The 14,812-nt window shown below is 40.3% G+C and overlaps 1 non-coding gene across 1 annotated transcript; it reads left to right on the forward strand.

The window, feature by feature from the left end:
* Window positions 1-11,634: 11,634 nt before the first annotated feature.
* On the forward strand, window positions 11,635-11,716 carry BDB00DRAFT_t126. The gene has a single exon. It is a non-coding gene; the product is annotated as a tRNA-Tyr (tRNA).
* Window positions 11,717-14,812: the final 3,096 nt, after the last annotated feature.

Here is a 14,812-nt window from a genome sequence, read left to right on the forward strand (position 1 = left end):
ATGCTTATCTCAATAAGAAGTGATACAGAGTGGTGCATAGTAGTAATGCCTGCTCTTATTGGCATGAATACAAAAAAAAATACAAAATTACTGAATGATGGTAGCTTATCGAACGTTTCGTAGCTAATGACGCTTGTTTTAGGCTCATCACTGTCATTACATCTTCCATTTTCACTTGGTAAAAGCACAGATTTACATGTGATATAACCTTATATACGAGTAAAAGTCCCAATCTGATAAACAATATTTGGCGCATATAAATCTGCCAAAAATAAAATAAAGTCAAGGTCGTTAGCACGGGCCGCTTCTTTCATAATATGGACCATGTGAAAAGATTTGAAAGGAAAAGATTGAGGCTCGACCCTCTTGTTCTTTTATTAATAATCCGGGACTTAACCAGCTCCGCCTGGATTATCCATCTGTATATCTACTAGCGTCATTAAAATAAAATCATGTGTCATAAACTGGGCCTTTTACTCTATATTAGCAGTATGTCCTTTTCCAAATATATGTATATGATTTGGTGAAAGTGAAAAGAGAATGATGGAAAAACAGTCAGCCATAAACAAGTATCAGAATGCAGAAAATAAGTTTCTATCATAGATCACGTCGCACTCTCTCTGTTCGAACCCTCTCTTTGTGCTACACTTCTCAATGTTACCGGTCCATTCCAATGGTCAAGGCAAAAAACGATATCCCATCAAACGGCATCTTATTATTATGTAACATGTCATCATAAGTAGGAGACCTTCATACGTACTATCAGCTGGTGATAATAAGAGAGAGAGGTACAACATGTGAAATAGAACATTCAAGTCTAGCACTAGACCTGCTATAGCCGTCTGCTTTAAAAAGATAACTATAATTTCTGTCAGTGATAACAACAGAAAATCATATGCTTCGGCATGAACCCCCAAATAAAGGAGAAACGCTTCACTGTGTCAGTGCGCACGGCACCATTGTAGAACACAGAGACTTTTGGGTGACAAGGTCACAAATATGGTATTGCATTTCAGTACCAAGTCATTATCAGAAGAGCTGGAGAGCTAATTGACTGTTTGAATGTAATTGAAAAAAATTAGGCGAGCTTAAAAGTATTCTGATCCATTCAGTTTATCATGTGTAGATCTGTTTCATTTGGAAAATATGGAGCTATATATATAAACTTCCAATAGCTTACAATGCTCTTAAAGTTAACTGAGGGATAATGCTATGGAATTCCCCTAAAACGTTACAGAAAAGCTTCCAGACGTAGTTGAAGGCCAACAATGGATTTTGAAATCTTTCAAATGCTTTTGAATACTCTTATTTGCTCTTCTACACTTTTGAATGCTTCCCAGTACTTTAAAGCGACTTAAACATATTTGGATGCTTTCGAATGGCTTGTGGACTTTCTAATACTTCTAAACACTTTTGAATATTTTTGAATGCATTTGAGCACTCTTATAGTGCGGCTTTTCCAACGCTTTTAGGTACTTCTCATCAGAATCAAGCATCAAGAAAGGTCATGTACTTGTTTCATTCAATGTAGTAGCTAACCGGTGACGTATCTTTTGGAGTATTGGATTTCTATCGAATAATCGCAGCGACTCCATCATATTATTCAGCATAATTTAGGTATGCTCTTCAGCGATTATTTGCTTGGTAATAAAAAGTCGATATAATGACGAAGTACAAGGCTGCTTGGATACTGATCTTGTCATGCGCACATGGAGTCACAATCCAAAAAAAGCTCTATTAGTTTATCATCTAGTATCTAGACAGTTAGTAAGTAAAGGCTTATAGTTACTAACCGCCACATGGTGCTGAAGCTCTATGAGCGTGGGGTTTGTTAAAGACTTCAATACGCAGGTTTTGTTGGAAGGGTCGTATATACCGAGATTGTGGTACCATTTGTGATCTATCCAAATATTAAAAAAGCACTTAGCGATCATCGCCCTTTAATTATTCAATGCCGCATTATCGCATGTACCGTTTATTGATAGATTGCAAGGCTTTGTCTCTGTCGGCTTCATATATCATGTGCTCGGTGCATGTAAGTAAACGGATGTACACGCCTCCAAGTTGATGCAGACTACTCGGAACTATGGCCTCGTAAATGTTAATTTCAACATGCATTCTAGAATATTGTACGGAACAGGCAGAGGAGCGCATATCAAGACTTAAGCTGATATTATAAGAGCAAATAGTGGTGTACATTTGTTACCACTACTGGTTGACACGAAAAATTTTTTGTAAATGGTTCGGCACGTTTTCACCCTTAACGAGTCTCTGACTATGGAAAAACTCGTTGGGAATGAGATATCGAGTACATGATAGTCGCGCGTTTCCAACTTTCACCAAAGTCATCATATTCCTATGATTGAAAAAACAGGGTTGAAAATACCAAAATAAGAACAAGTATACTGTGAGCACTTACTGCTCCAGGAGATACGTCATATGATATCCAACTCACTTAACCTCTAATATGTATTTGTTGCTGTGTATACTTATGTTTTACAATATTCTCAATTGCATATGACTTATTATGTTCCAGATTTCTGTCCTCTATTACCTTTTCTTCTTCGTTTTAATGAAATATCATCAGCCTCTTCTCTATTATGTATGGCCATATCTACTGGTTGATTTATGTAAATCTGTAGAAACGTCCGCTTTGTATCAATCAGTTCCATTAAACTCAGCATTTACCTTTTGCTCATTTGAAATTACCAAGTCAAGTTTGTTTACTTACTTGGGAACCCGAAGTTTTTTCCATGCCATAAATTATGTTGTGGTGTTACCGCGAGAACCACCTATAACATATAAACTAAACATACAAAAGAACCACACACCAAGCGACAATTAGAATACAATACATAACTACCACAGCAACTGCAGCAACTCCTACAACTCTCTCGCACCCCCAAATTATTAAAGGGAACAACTATAATTAGAACGAACACTCTACCTTGTAAAGATTTGACGAACAGTTTGTTGGATTAGAGCATTACCGCAGCATCCTGCAGCAACCGCAGCATGAATTATCTTAGACATTATTGAATAACTGAAAGATATCAATACCCCGCTATTAAAGACATTGAATTTACCTCCCACTTTTCACTTTTAAAACTTTGCGAGTGTTGTTTTTAAAGCACTCAAGACCGAGCACGGCTCGTTTTACTTCATCCCCTGTTTATTTTCTCATTATTGAAGGCTGAATAAACGTTTTTATTAAGATCAGACGTGACATTCCTGTCCTTATTTCGTTACTTACCAATGTCAGACGTAACATTCCTGATCCTTATTATCATCCATTCAGCTTAAACAAGACAACAGCTCGTTACTATTTACAATACTAAACATCAATCACACACATTTTACCTACATTCAAATTACTTCACATCTCGTCTGTAATAAACGATGTTACTACTGGTACTCACTAGAGGGATAACAAGCACAATACAAGACAATCACTAAGAAAACGATCTCAAGAACATCCTACTTTAAGGCATTTCCGCAAAACAATCACAAGGACAAGAAGACAAATCAAGTTGCAAAAATACATGCCAGGAGCTTTTCAAACGAGCAACGTGCGAGACGAAATTACTCTGTTGGATGACAGTACACGGTCTCCATGCCCCCTCATTGGCTGACCTACAGTGGATTCGATCATGAAAGTTTCCGCACATTTCGCCGTGCATTCACTTCTTACATACTCGTCACAGGCGCTCAATCGGAGACAAGGCGACTAGAAATCTTGCAAGGAGTCTTGCAAGGACCGGCCTTGACCTATTACCAAACTCAAATCTTGCCTAAATTACAGGAAGAAAGAGATGAGAACAACTCTCCCGTCACGGTTACAGCAGCATTTGTGTAACGGTGCATACCGTTACGACGTTATCCAACCTGCATGGTTAACGATCGACAACGCATGGCTCAGACGATAGGATGACTTGCGGTAACCGCATAGTTGAATAAGGAGTAATAGGTGTGGATACTCTAAATAATAGCTCAGCGTAGATCAATACTTAGACGATAGCTAGCCCCCTATTACTCGACGTATATATAAAGCACGAGATCCTGAGTTATATGGATCCCTATCGTTTTATCCTTTGACATATTTGAGTCTCACCTTATTCTATGGATTCACACTGTCTATGCATCCATGTTCCCGATTGTAAGTATCTGGGCCGACACTGTTACAATTAGATTTACTCGAAGACAATTACGTAACTGAATACAACATCCAACGATTCCGTGAACACTTTTACGCCATAGTGCAGAAAATCGATGAAAGCCCTAGATCTTTGCTCGGAAAATTACGTGAAGCAGCTCATGAAGCAGACATCACGGAAGTAAGCCCAGTACAATTTCGATTTAAAGCTGGATTACTACCCGAGATTAGAAAACATTACATTAGAAGCCGTGCATTATGCATGAATCGGTGCTTAATATGCTGAAGGATATTGGAATGCTGAAAGAGACACTGGAAGCATTCGAAAAGTAAATCAAAGGCGAAGAGAGGGCCAGACTGTCGCCGTGATGTGTGAGCCTCACAACGAAATAGAAACAGAAGAAGACTAAATTTTGGACGAAAAGATCGTACAATAGGTTGCGGCAGGATACTATCCTGCAACAGCAGCACGAATTGCTATCAGATCCCAATAAAGAAGCAACGGGTTTCAGCAAAACAATACCAGCTACAATACACGACGACCAAGCTATCCACCTCGAGATCAAGACAGGCGATACTCTTACCACAACCTTACCGACAAACAACTCGAAGGTATTTTTGTACCGGCCTCGTGCAATACGAACGAAGGATGGGCTCCGGACCTTCGCATATTCCCACAAAACAAGAAGGCGGATGGCGCGACGACCCCATAGACTTAGACGAAGAATTGGAAGGCAGCCAACCATCAACAACAACACCACCACCAAAGGGTGATATATAAACCGCATTTGAAAGGATATCAAGCCTTATATATGAGGACTTGAACACACATATCAAACATAGTGGAAGCTACTACTCTCTTGACGATGAGAGAACATGTCAACGAACAGCTCTTACTATTGGCAGGTCGCACAAATAGACTTGTGGCACAATGCCGCGTCCAACCTCAGCCTTACTTCATAGAGGATCAAGTCAGATCCATCGTCCTCAACACAATCATACAAAACACGTTCACCTGGATACCTGCCTACCAATACATGCTGCAAAGATTGTTGCCGCCTAATGTTTGGCAACCACCAAGAACGGCATGAATAGACGACTACCGAACAATAACCTTGCTGTAACCCACAAAAATGTAGTAAAAAAGAAAAATAATCATATAACGCAAAAAACTCCCACAAAAAACATTCTTATTACATATCATATATCTATCTATCAATTGTATCACACTCATACACACATATACATCTTATACACACATAAATAAATATACAAATTGGGTACAGCATTAAAAGGAGAAACTAGTCATACACATATACAAACACACAACAACTACAGTATTACAATGGCACCAAGAGACAATACAAGTAAAAGGATGGAGCGCCGACACACACAGAGTGACTCTACGATCCGTAACCGAATCCACAACAATACAAGGGAGCGCCAACACATACACAGAGCGCTTCTACAATCCATACACAAATTACTAATACAATCGAACGGATGGAGCACCCGAACATACACAGCGACTTTATGATCCATACATTTATCACAACAACAATCAAACGGATGGAGCGCTGACACACATACAGAGCGACTTTACGATCCATTGTACAGCAATTTAAACGATGTGGGACCATCTTTTTCCAGGCCCGAGGAGATGTGTTACCGTGAGAACGACCTATAATAAATAAACCAAACATACCAAAAAACTACACACCAAGCGACAACTAAAATACAGTACATATCTACCGCAGCAGCCGCAGCATGAATTATCTTAAACATTATAAAAAAATAACCGAAAGATCCCCACTATTTTGAATTGAATAAAGACGTTGAATTTACCTCCCACTTTTCACTTATAACTTTGCTAGTGTTGTTTTTAAAGCACTCAAGACCGAACACGGCTCGTTTTACTTCATCCCCTGTTTATTTGCTCATTATTGAAGGCTGAATAAACCTTTTTTTTAAGATCAAACGTGACATTCCTGTCCTTATTTCGTTACTTACCAAGGTCAGACGTAACATTCCTGACCCTTATCATCATCCATTGAGCTTGAACAAGACAACAGCTCGTTACTATTTACTACTTAAACATCAAGTGCACACATTTTACTTATTATACATTCAAATCACTTCACATCTCGTCTGTAATAAACGATGTTATTACTGGTGATTACTATAAAACACACTCAATAAACGTCACGCAACTACCTGGCAGACCTCAAATTCAGCGTAAAAGTGGCTGTACCTCCATTTGAATTTATTAACAAACCTCCATATTATATTAGTAAGAATACACGCGATACAAAACTGGATATATGATACTTTATGTCTGATATTCGTAATGCTGCACGATTTTATTTAAATCGCTCAAGCTTAGAGCCAAGTAGAGAAAATTGTGCTTCAATTGCTAAACGAAACGACCCGAATTACGATTGTTGGCAGTGGTCGCGTTGCTTTGCGGTTAAGCGCCATCTTGATACAGCTTTTTTGTGCTGTCTCGATTTTCTCGATTTCCGCAACGTTGACACCGGCTATGGTCAGGCCATATTCGAGCACTGGTCTTGCAAAAGTGCGGTACGAGCGTAGAGCTTCCCAGATACTAAGCGCGTATTGGTGAATACCAAGACTTTGCAGTGTTGCCATAGCACCGCTGTTGCTAGTTGCGTCCTTTGTGACACCAGTAATGTTCCATCCAGGCCCTCCTGGTTGAAAGGTACGCCAAGATACTTGAACGTGGTGACAGATGGGATTGGTGTGTTGTAAAGCTTGTATGCTAAAGGAGGTGGCTCTCGGTTTTCTAGCACAGCAAGCTCATCGGCAAGGTCGTCATATGTTGTTCTTGGTGGAGGTGGGCCGATGACCGCGCATTTGGCAGGATGCCATCGATATCCCAAATCTCGCGAATGTTGCTCGGCAACACCAAGGAATCGAACCATATCATCAGGAGTAGCAATTAAGGCCACATCGTCAGCATACAATAGTGGGGATACAATGATCAGCTCACTATCCGGACGAAGTGTTTCAGAACGGCCATGATTTGGTTGTGTGTATCGTTGGCGTTGTGCAGAAGCTTCAGTCAAATTCTCCATTAGTGGTGCGCGCAATATCAATGGACGAGTGAGTACTGGATTAGCGATGCGAAGCTGTTTCGGCAAACTATCAATGAAGACTGCATACAATATTGGGCTAAGGATAGACCCTTGTAGCACGCCACGTCGAGGATGAATGTGTCGAAACTGATGATTTTGGAGGATGACGGCCAGCCATACCTCATGATAAAAGATGTCGGACGAGATGAAACAGAGCGCTTGGCAGGTTTCCCTGCAACATTGACCATATGACGTCTCTATCGACTGAATCGTACGCGGACTTGATATCAAGAAGAGTGATAGTAGGATCTAATTCGTAATGCTTCTTGAATTGGCGCACCATCATGTTCAATGAAAACGCCTGATCTAATGCACCACGTTCGTGACGGAAACTATCTTGTGCAATGTACAGCATTGGCATGTGCTCGAGTAACCGCGGCAACAAATAACGTTCAAGAAGCTTACGAAACGTGCTGGTCAGGCTTATTGGACAATAATTGCCAGTGTCGGTAGGATCACCTTTCTTGAAGATCGGGACGACTTGGGCAGTACACCATGACACATGTACCCACGACTAATGCCAATATACAGTGAAGAGCTTGGCCAGTATTATAGCCAGAGGAGCAGCAATTGGTTTCAACATTGAAGAGTAATCAATAACAATTAATTTTACTATAAACAGTAAATTAATTATGTCATTGTATTACTCTGTCAAGCGTTCAAATAAAAATCTAACTTCATTGATTTTTAAATGAACTGGGCGTCGTCGTACCTCCTAGCCTGTTTTAACTTAATTATAAAAAGATATAACACTTTTAAAGGTTTAAAAAGGTTTATGCAAAACCTAAACCTTTTAAAGAATTAAAAAAAAAGTTAAAAAAAAGCAATAAGTTTTAAAAATAAAAAAATTATAATATAATTTTTTATTTTTTCCTATATATCTTTAAACAATGATTTATCTTTAATTAATAGAACCTTTTAAAGATTTACGGTTAAGGATTAATCCCCATTGCACCAGTGGTATAGTCATCACCTGGTGCTTTGCGAGGAGCGAGTTTGCGGATGCCGATTTCGATATCGATAGGGTGGAACGGTTCATCAGGATCCTGCTCACAACCAAAGCAGATCGACCAGCGAGAGGACTGTTGCCTCTCACCACCAAGCATGCCTGACAGATGCGATACTAGGACCTCAACTGCCTACTGAGGCCCAACTGGATGCAAGAACGTGTGGCTGGTGCTGGTCTGCTGATTGCGACGCATATACTTGATAGCACTATTCATCTCGGCCACTGGTGCTTCGCCAATCTGGGTACAGAATTGTTTCCAGTGACAGTAACGAGTGTTTTTCAACATGGAGTCGAAGGCTCTGCAAGCTGCTTGGAAATCTGACCATTATTGTGCCTTAACCACAATATTGTCTGGAGACCGGCGCCAGCGACGGTACATATCCTCTCGATGGTCTACGCGTTCTTGTAACTCTTCGGTCCAAAACCATCACCAGTGCTTTGGCTATATCTTGCCTCGTGTGACACTAGCATCAAGTGCTTCATATATCAACACGAGTAGATCAGTACCAGCCTGTTCTATCTCGACGACAGGGATGACGGTGTCTTCACTTATAAGTCGATTTGAGAGGCGGTCTTGTAGTGGATCGGATAACCGGCGAAATTCCTCGACATACAATCGGACAACATCCAGATCCTCAAATCGTTGGAGTTTCCAGTGTTCACATGCTGCATTAGGTTCAGGTAATCGAGGGATGGTAGTGTACAGGGCGAATCCAAACACACAAAAGTAGTGCAGTGTGTATAATGAAACATTATCATATATCTCTATATATGGATTGTTGACAGCCTGTATGCGAGATATGAAGAGGTCGATGATGCTGGTGCTTTGGTAGTTTCGGAAAGTTGGTTGCCCATACACCAAAGACTAGTTCCACATATAGAGGCTGTTGTCTAAGAGCTAGGATGAGAAACCATTGTTGGTGCATGCATTGGTTTGAGTGTCGCCTATAGTGCTTATGCGTGCATTAAAGTCACCAACGATGATTGTGTTGTTGTTGATGCTGAGATAGTCTAGCCATTCAGTAACTGTGGTGTACAGAAGTATTGGTGGTAAGTACAAGGCATACATGGTATACATACTAAGTCGGAGTAAGAGAGGGTTGTTGTTGTAGTGGGGGAGTTGATAGAAATGCATGTTGAGGTCCAGTCTTACTAATAGCGATACGCCACCAAATCCCTTGCTACTTCGTTCATGTGTTGTTGCATAGGTGTGGTACTAAAGCCAGTCAGTAGTGAACCACCCGCAGATCAAGAAAGAAAGAAAAAGTTTCAGTAAAAAAAAACTATATAACAGACTTTTTGAATGCAAAAATTAACAACTGATCTTAGCTCAGATGAAAAAGTATATGTTTTATTATGTGGAAGACTAAGTGATCCTCGCCATTGGGCATTTTGATCGCTCCCTTGCGGTGCACGAATGATTTTGACAATTTAAATATAAAGAAAAATAGAGTTGGTGACACAAGCTGAAAAAAACCCAACGTAGGGAAAAAGCTTGGCCTGAATGAGAAAAAAGAGAGCGTGGAATAGGAGAGGATATACATATAGAGTATATGGTCTATGCAGGAACGTACCGATCTTAGCTCAGGTGAAAAGTATATGTTTTATTATGTGGAAGACTAAGTGATCCTCGCCATTGGGCATTTTGATCGCTCCCTTGCGGTGCGTGAATGATTTTGACAAATTAAATATAAAGAAAAATAGAGTTGGTGACACAAGCTGAAAAAACCCAACGTGGGGAAAAAGCTTGGCCTGAATGAGAAAAAAGAGAGTGTGGAATAGGAGAGGATATACATATAGAGTATATGGTCTGTGCAGGAACGTAGGAGATAAGATATAAGAATATGAGAGAGCGGTGGTGTTGAAAATACAGGAGGGGTTTCTATCTAGCTAAGGGTATTATAAGATACAATAAAGACGGGATAGAAAGAAAATAGAGGATGTGTGTGTATATCGTGGTGAAAAAAGTGTGTGGGTGAGCGGCAAGATGTGCTACGCTATTGTTGTTGTGTTGTTGTTGCTGCCTCAGGCCGTGATGGCAAGCTGATGGCTTCTTCTGGTGGCGGTTCTAATGCAAAGTCGCCATCAGGGTGACAAAGACAGTCAACTTCACGTAGAAAATAGATTAGCACGGGCCAAGCTAATCGCCATTTGCCTATATGAAGGCTAGCTTCGGAACGTGGTAGTGAATTCATGATGTGGTCGACGATATGCTGATCCAGAGGAAGAGCAGGGATCGGACCAAAAGCATCTTTGAGCGCAGTGAGTTGCTCTTGGATAAACGGACAGGAAGCAAAATGGTCGCGCTTAACCTGTGTCTCTCCACACCTACAGGATGGCTCAGGAAAGGGAGGCAGCCAGAACATGCGCTACTTTACCAGTCGATGTCGATCTTGGCTATGTGCTGGCAAATAGAGAGTCGGATCTACCATCCGAGATGACCGGAGCACCCGGACCGTTTTCTTGGTTTCCCAGCGGACAACCAATTCCTCGTCTCTTTTTTCTCGGATTGCGCAGCCTACTGGATTTTCCTCGTTTCTTTCGTTTTTCAACCTTTTGTACAATTGGTACAGCAGGTTCCACGATGTCAGCGATAACCATTGCTTGTCAGGGTGTGTATGTCGCAAATATGTCAGCTCAACACACCGTAACATTGTTGTGGTTGGCAGTTCTTGGAGACGGGCTGCAAACTTGAGCTGCAACATATGAATATGAATACACATCGACGGCAGGTCAGCCAACACCATAGGCACAATTGTTGGCATTTGTCGCATTGCTTTGTGGTTAAGCGCCATCTTGATACAGCTTTTTTGTGCTGTCTCGATTTTCTCGATTTCCGCAGCGTTGACACCGGCTATGGCCAGGCCATATTCGAGCACTGGTCTTGCAAAAGTGCAGTACGAGCGTAGAGCTGCCCAGATACCAAGTGCATATTGGTGAACACCGAGACTTTGCAGGGTAGCTATAGCACCTGTGGCTAGTTGCGTCCTTTGTGACACCAGGAATGTTCTATCCAGGCCCTCCTGGTTGAAAGGTACGCCTAGATATTTAAAGTTGGTGACAAATGGAATGGGGGTGTTGTAGAGCTTGTATGCTAGGGCTGGTAGTTCTCAGTGTTCTAGTACAGCAAGCTCGTCAGTAATGTCGTCGTATATTGTTCGTGGTGGTGGTGGGCCGATTACCGCGCATTTGGCAGGATGCCATCGATACCCCAGATCTTGTGAATGTTGCTCAGCAACTCGAAGAAAGCGAAACATATCGTCAGGTGCGGCAATAATAGCAACATAATTAGCATACAATAGCGAGGACACAACGATCCGATCTTAGCTCAGTTGGTAGAGCGGGAGACTGTAGTGTACTGTTATCTCTAGGTCACCTGTTCGAATCAGGTAGATCGGAACTACTTCAACGCAGTGTTGTAGGAATCTTTTTTTAACAATTCTTTTTTTTCTTTTTTTTTTGTCTGTCGAGTCCTTTTGGCGGATAAGTACCGTAGCCAATAGAAAGAGAGATCACAAAAGAGTAAAAATAGAATAAAAGATAACTTGAAAGATGATGTTTATTGCTTGATGATATAAGGGATATTTATATGTTTTCTATTGTTACTAGATACGCTATGATGGCTATGTGTTGTGATGAGAGACCAATACGTGTTCAAGCAATGGACAACTACGTGTCTTGACAATCGTGTGTTAACGAGGAGCGACTACGTGTTAAAACGATGGACAGGTGTCACAAAAGGAAAAAGGAAAGACCGGCCAAATCTGGCTACGACATGTCGAGTCCTTTTGGCGGATAAGTACCGTAGCCAATAGAAAGAGAGATCACAAAAGAGTAAGAGTAGAATAAAAGATAACTTGAAAGATACTGTTTATTGTATGTGATGAGAGGGGATATTTATATGTTTTGTCTAAACTACTGCAGTAATGATATGATACAAAAGTATACAGATAACGATGACAAAGAATAACTGTGCAGCAAATAATGATGTAATAGTTGACTGCGCGACAAAAGGAATAGTAGCTGTGGACCGCAGCAAGCAAGAAGTATATCAAAGAAGGGGAATGGAATCTAAAAAAGAAGTATGTGTTACATGAAAACTATGGCTACGACATTTTTTGTCATAGTGTCGTGGTTTTTTTCTACAAAAAATAGAAAACACAGGAGTGGAGACGACCCACAAACGAACAATCTCGCAGGTATAGACGAATAGATAGATGTTTTTTTTTCAAAGATGACTTATATTATACGTAGTCTAAGACTAAATGCATGCAAAGTAGTGCTGCATATATGATAATGATTATCTATAATGATAAGCTGTGGATGATATTGATGATTGCTGTTGTGTAGCAAGGGAGTACAAGAGGAAGTACCTGTGCATTACGTCAGGGACAACTTAGCGACAGCAGTAAAAGATAAAGTATCTATGGCTATTAAAAAAAAATCAGGTATTATAGTACTATGACATACTCCATTGTTGTGCAATATAGTAATCATCAACATCACCTACAGCTTATCATCATAATTGTAAGGTGCGGACAGGAACAAGGCAAGACAAGGGCAGAGAGACTGGACAAGAATGTGTTAGGTGCTTTCAGCAAGAACAGGACAAGACAAAAAGGAAACCTACTATGTAGGAGACCAGATGAGTGATGAGGGAAGAAACAAGGACCAAGATATAAGAACGAAACAAGATAAACAATGTATGGAAGTGTTAAAACATGAGACATCGGCGGATTATTTTGGTTACCTTGAATACTGGTTTAAGCTTCCTCCTACTTTTAGAAAAACAGGAACAACAATGACTTGGTAAAGATTGAGGAAGCAGGAAAATCTAGTACTGCTACTACTGAACTTGTAGATCCACCCCTTACTTGAGAAAGGTGTAGGCTGAATGATTTCGAATGGGAAAGACCTTGGTGGTGTCACTGTGAGATTGTTGAAAGAAAAAAGTAAGAAAGGCATGTCAAAAGGTGAAATTGTTCGTTTAAAGCCATATAGATGCTGTCGCGTCATCTCAGCTCAGAGTGTATTAAGCTTTAATTGTCAGTTGCATAGTTCCTTTGTATTGTTACATAGTAATAAACATTGTAAAATAGATTCATGATATTCAGTTGTTTTCTGGTTTCTAAACGTATGCAACGGCTGTCGCTTCTGTCTAAAACATAGCGGTTTCTTCATTTACCGCTCTTGCTCACGCCGCCATAAAAAAAACGACTAATTAGCACAGACAATATATCGAAGCCACATACACAGATTCATACTTGTAGCAGCGCAAGTCTTCTTCAAGTTCTGAGTCATCATGAAATACTCCTTCGTCTAGCACCCTCCAGAGATCCAGAGTCTTCACACCAAAAAACGTCTTAATGGTTGTGTCGGTCCTAGATAAATGCATAAGGTATAATGTAGTATAAAAATGTGGGGCTTCATACAGACGGAGTCTATCCCATCGTAGCGTCTCAATCGTCTCTTCAGGCATCTCTTTGTTGCCGCTTGACTCGTTAGTGTTCCTAAGTTGGAGCATTGCTTGACATTGAACAGATTTCCAGCATGATTCGTTCCTTAATGCTATGATTGTAAATGACTTAATCTGTTTGAGTCTTGGATATGATGGAAATGACACAAATAAATGTAATATCCAATAAAACCAAAAGTGACAGAATAAGTCAACGAGACCCGGAAGGAATTAAAACTTGTTTACTATGATAACAGAAGCTCTCACTAATTATAAGAATTGGGTTATCCTTGGCAACTACCACAGCGTGTGCATTGAACGGATGAATTGATATTATAAATCAACCTTAAAGGATTAAGTAATATACGATGCGTGAGTAAAAGGTACATACTGGTAAACGCCTCAGATTGTAGCTAATGTGAACTACGTGATCCATATAATGATAACTTCTTCTAACAGCAATTGTTAATGACGGATTAAAGATAATGTGTTATTATTATTTTAGATACAACAGTAATATATTCTTCTTATGACGATGTTGCGCTGCTGCTGTTTTGTCTGTACGTTCAATGTGGGTGGCGTACTTGCTGACACATATACTATAGCAATCACAACTTAAGTCACAAAAATAACTGCAAAACGTCACACTTACACCATGCACCAAACGGAGCAAGTGGTTTGCGCACTTGACGCTAAGCACATTCTACACAGAGTAATTAACCTGGAAGAAAGTGGTGCGGTGAGCCACATTATTATACTACCTAAAACATCATTATAAGATATTCGGTTAAACATCAGTAGCATACGGCAACCAAGTAAGCACTATTACATAAAAAAAATCCATCTGGATAATGTAAAGCACGGAAACATTCTACAACTTAGATGATCCAGCTTATGTAAACAAGACAATGAGCTTGTCAACAGGTAGCGCGGCCACTTACCAGCTATCGCTGGTTTCAATAAATGACCCGATTAATATAGCGACTTATGCACAAGTTCTGATACGTCCTCGACCAGTCATCATAATACATGGTTTCTCC

The sequence above is a fragment of the Zychaea mexicana genome (genome assembly GCF_025766255.1).
Source record: "Zychaea mexicana strain RSA 1403 chromosome Unknown BDB00scaffold_174, whole genome shotgun sequence".
Classification (NCBI taxonomy): Eukaryota; Fungi; Mucoromycota; class Mucoromycetes; order Mucorales; family Lichtheimiaceae; genus Zychaea; species Zychaea mexicana.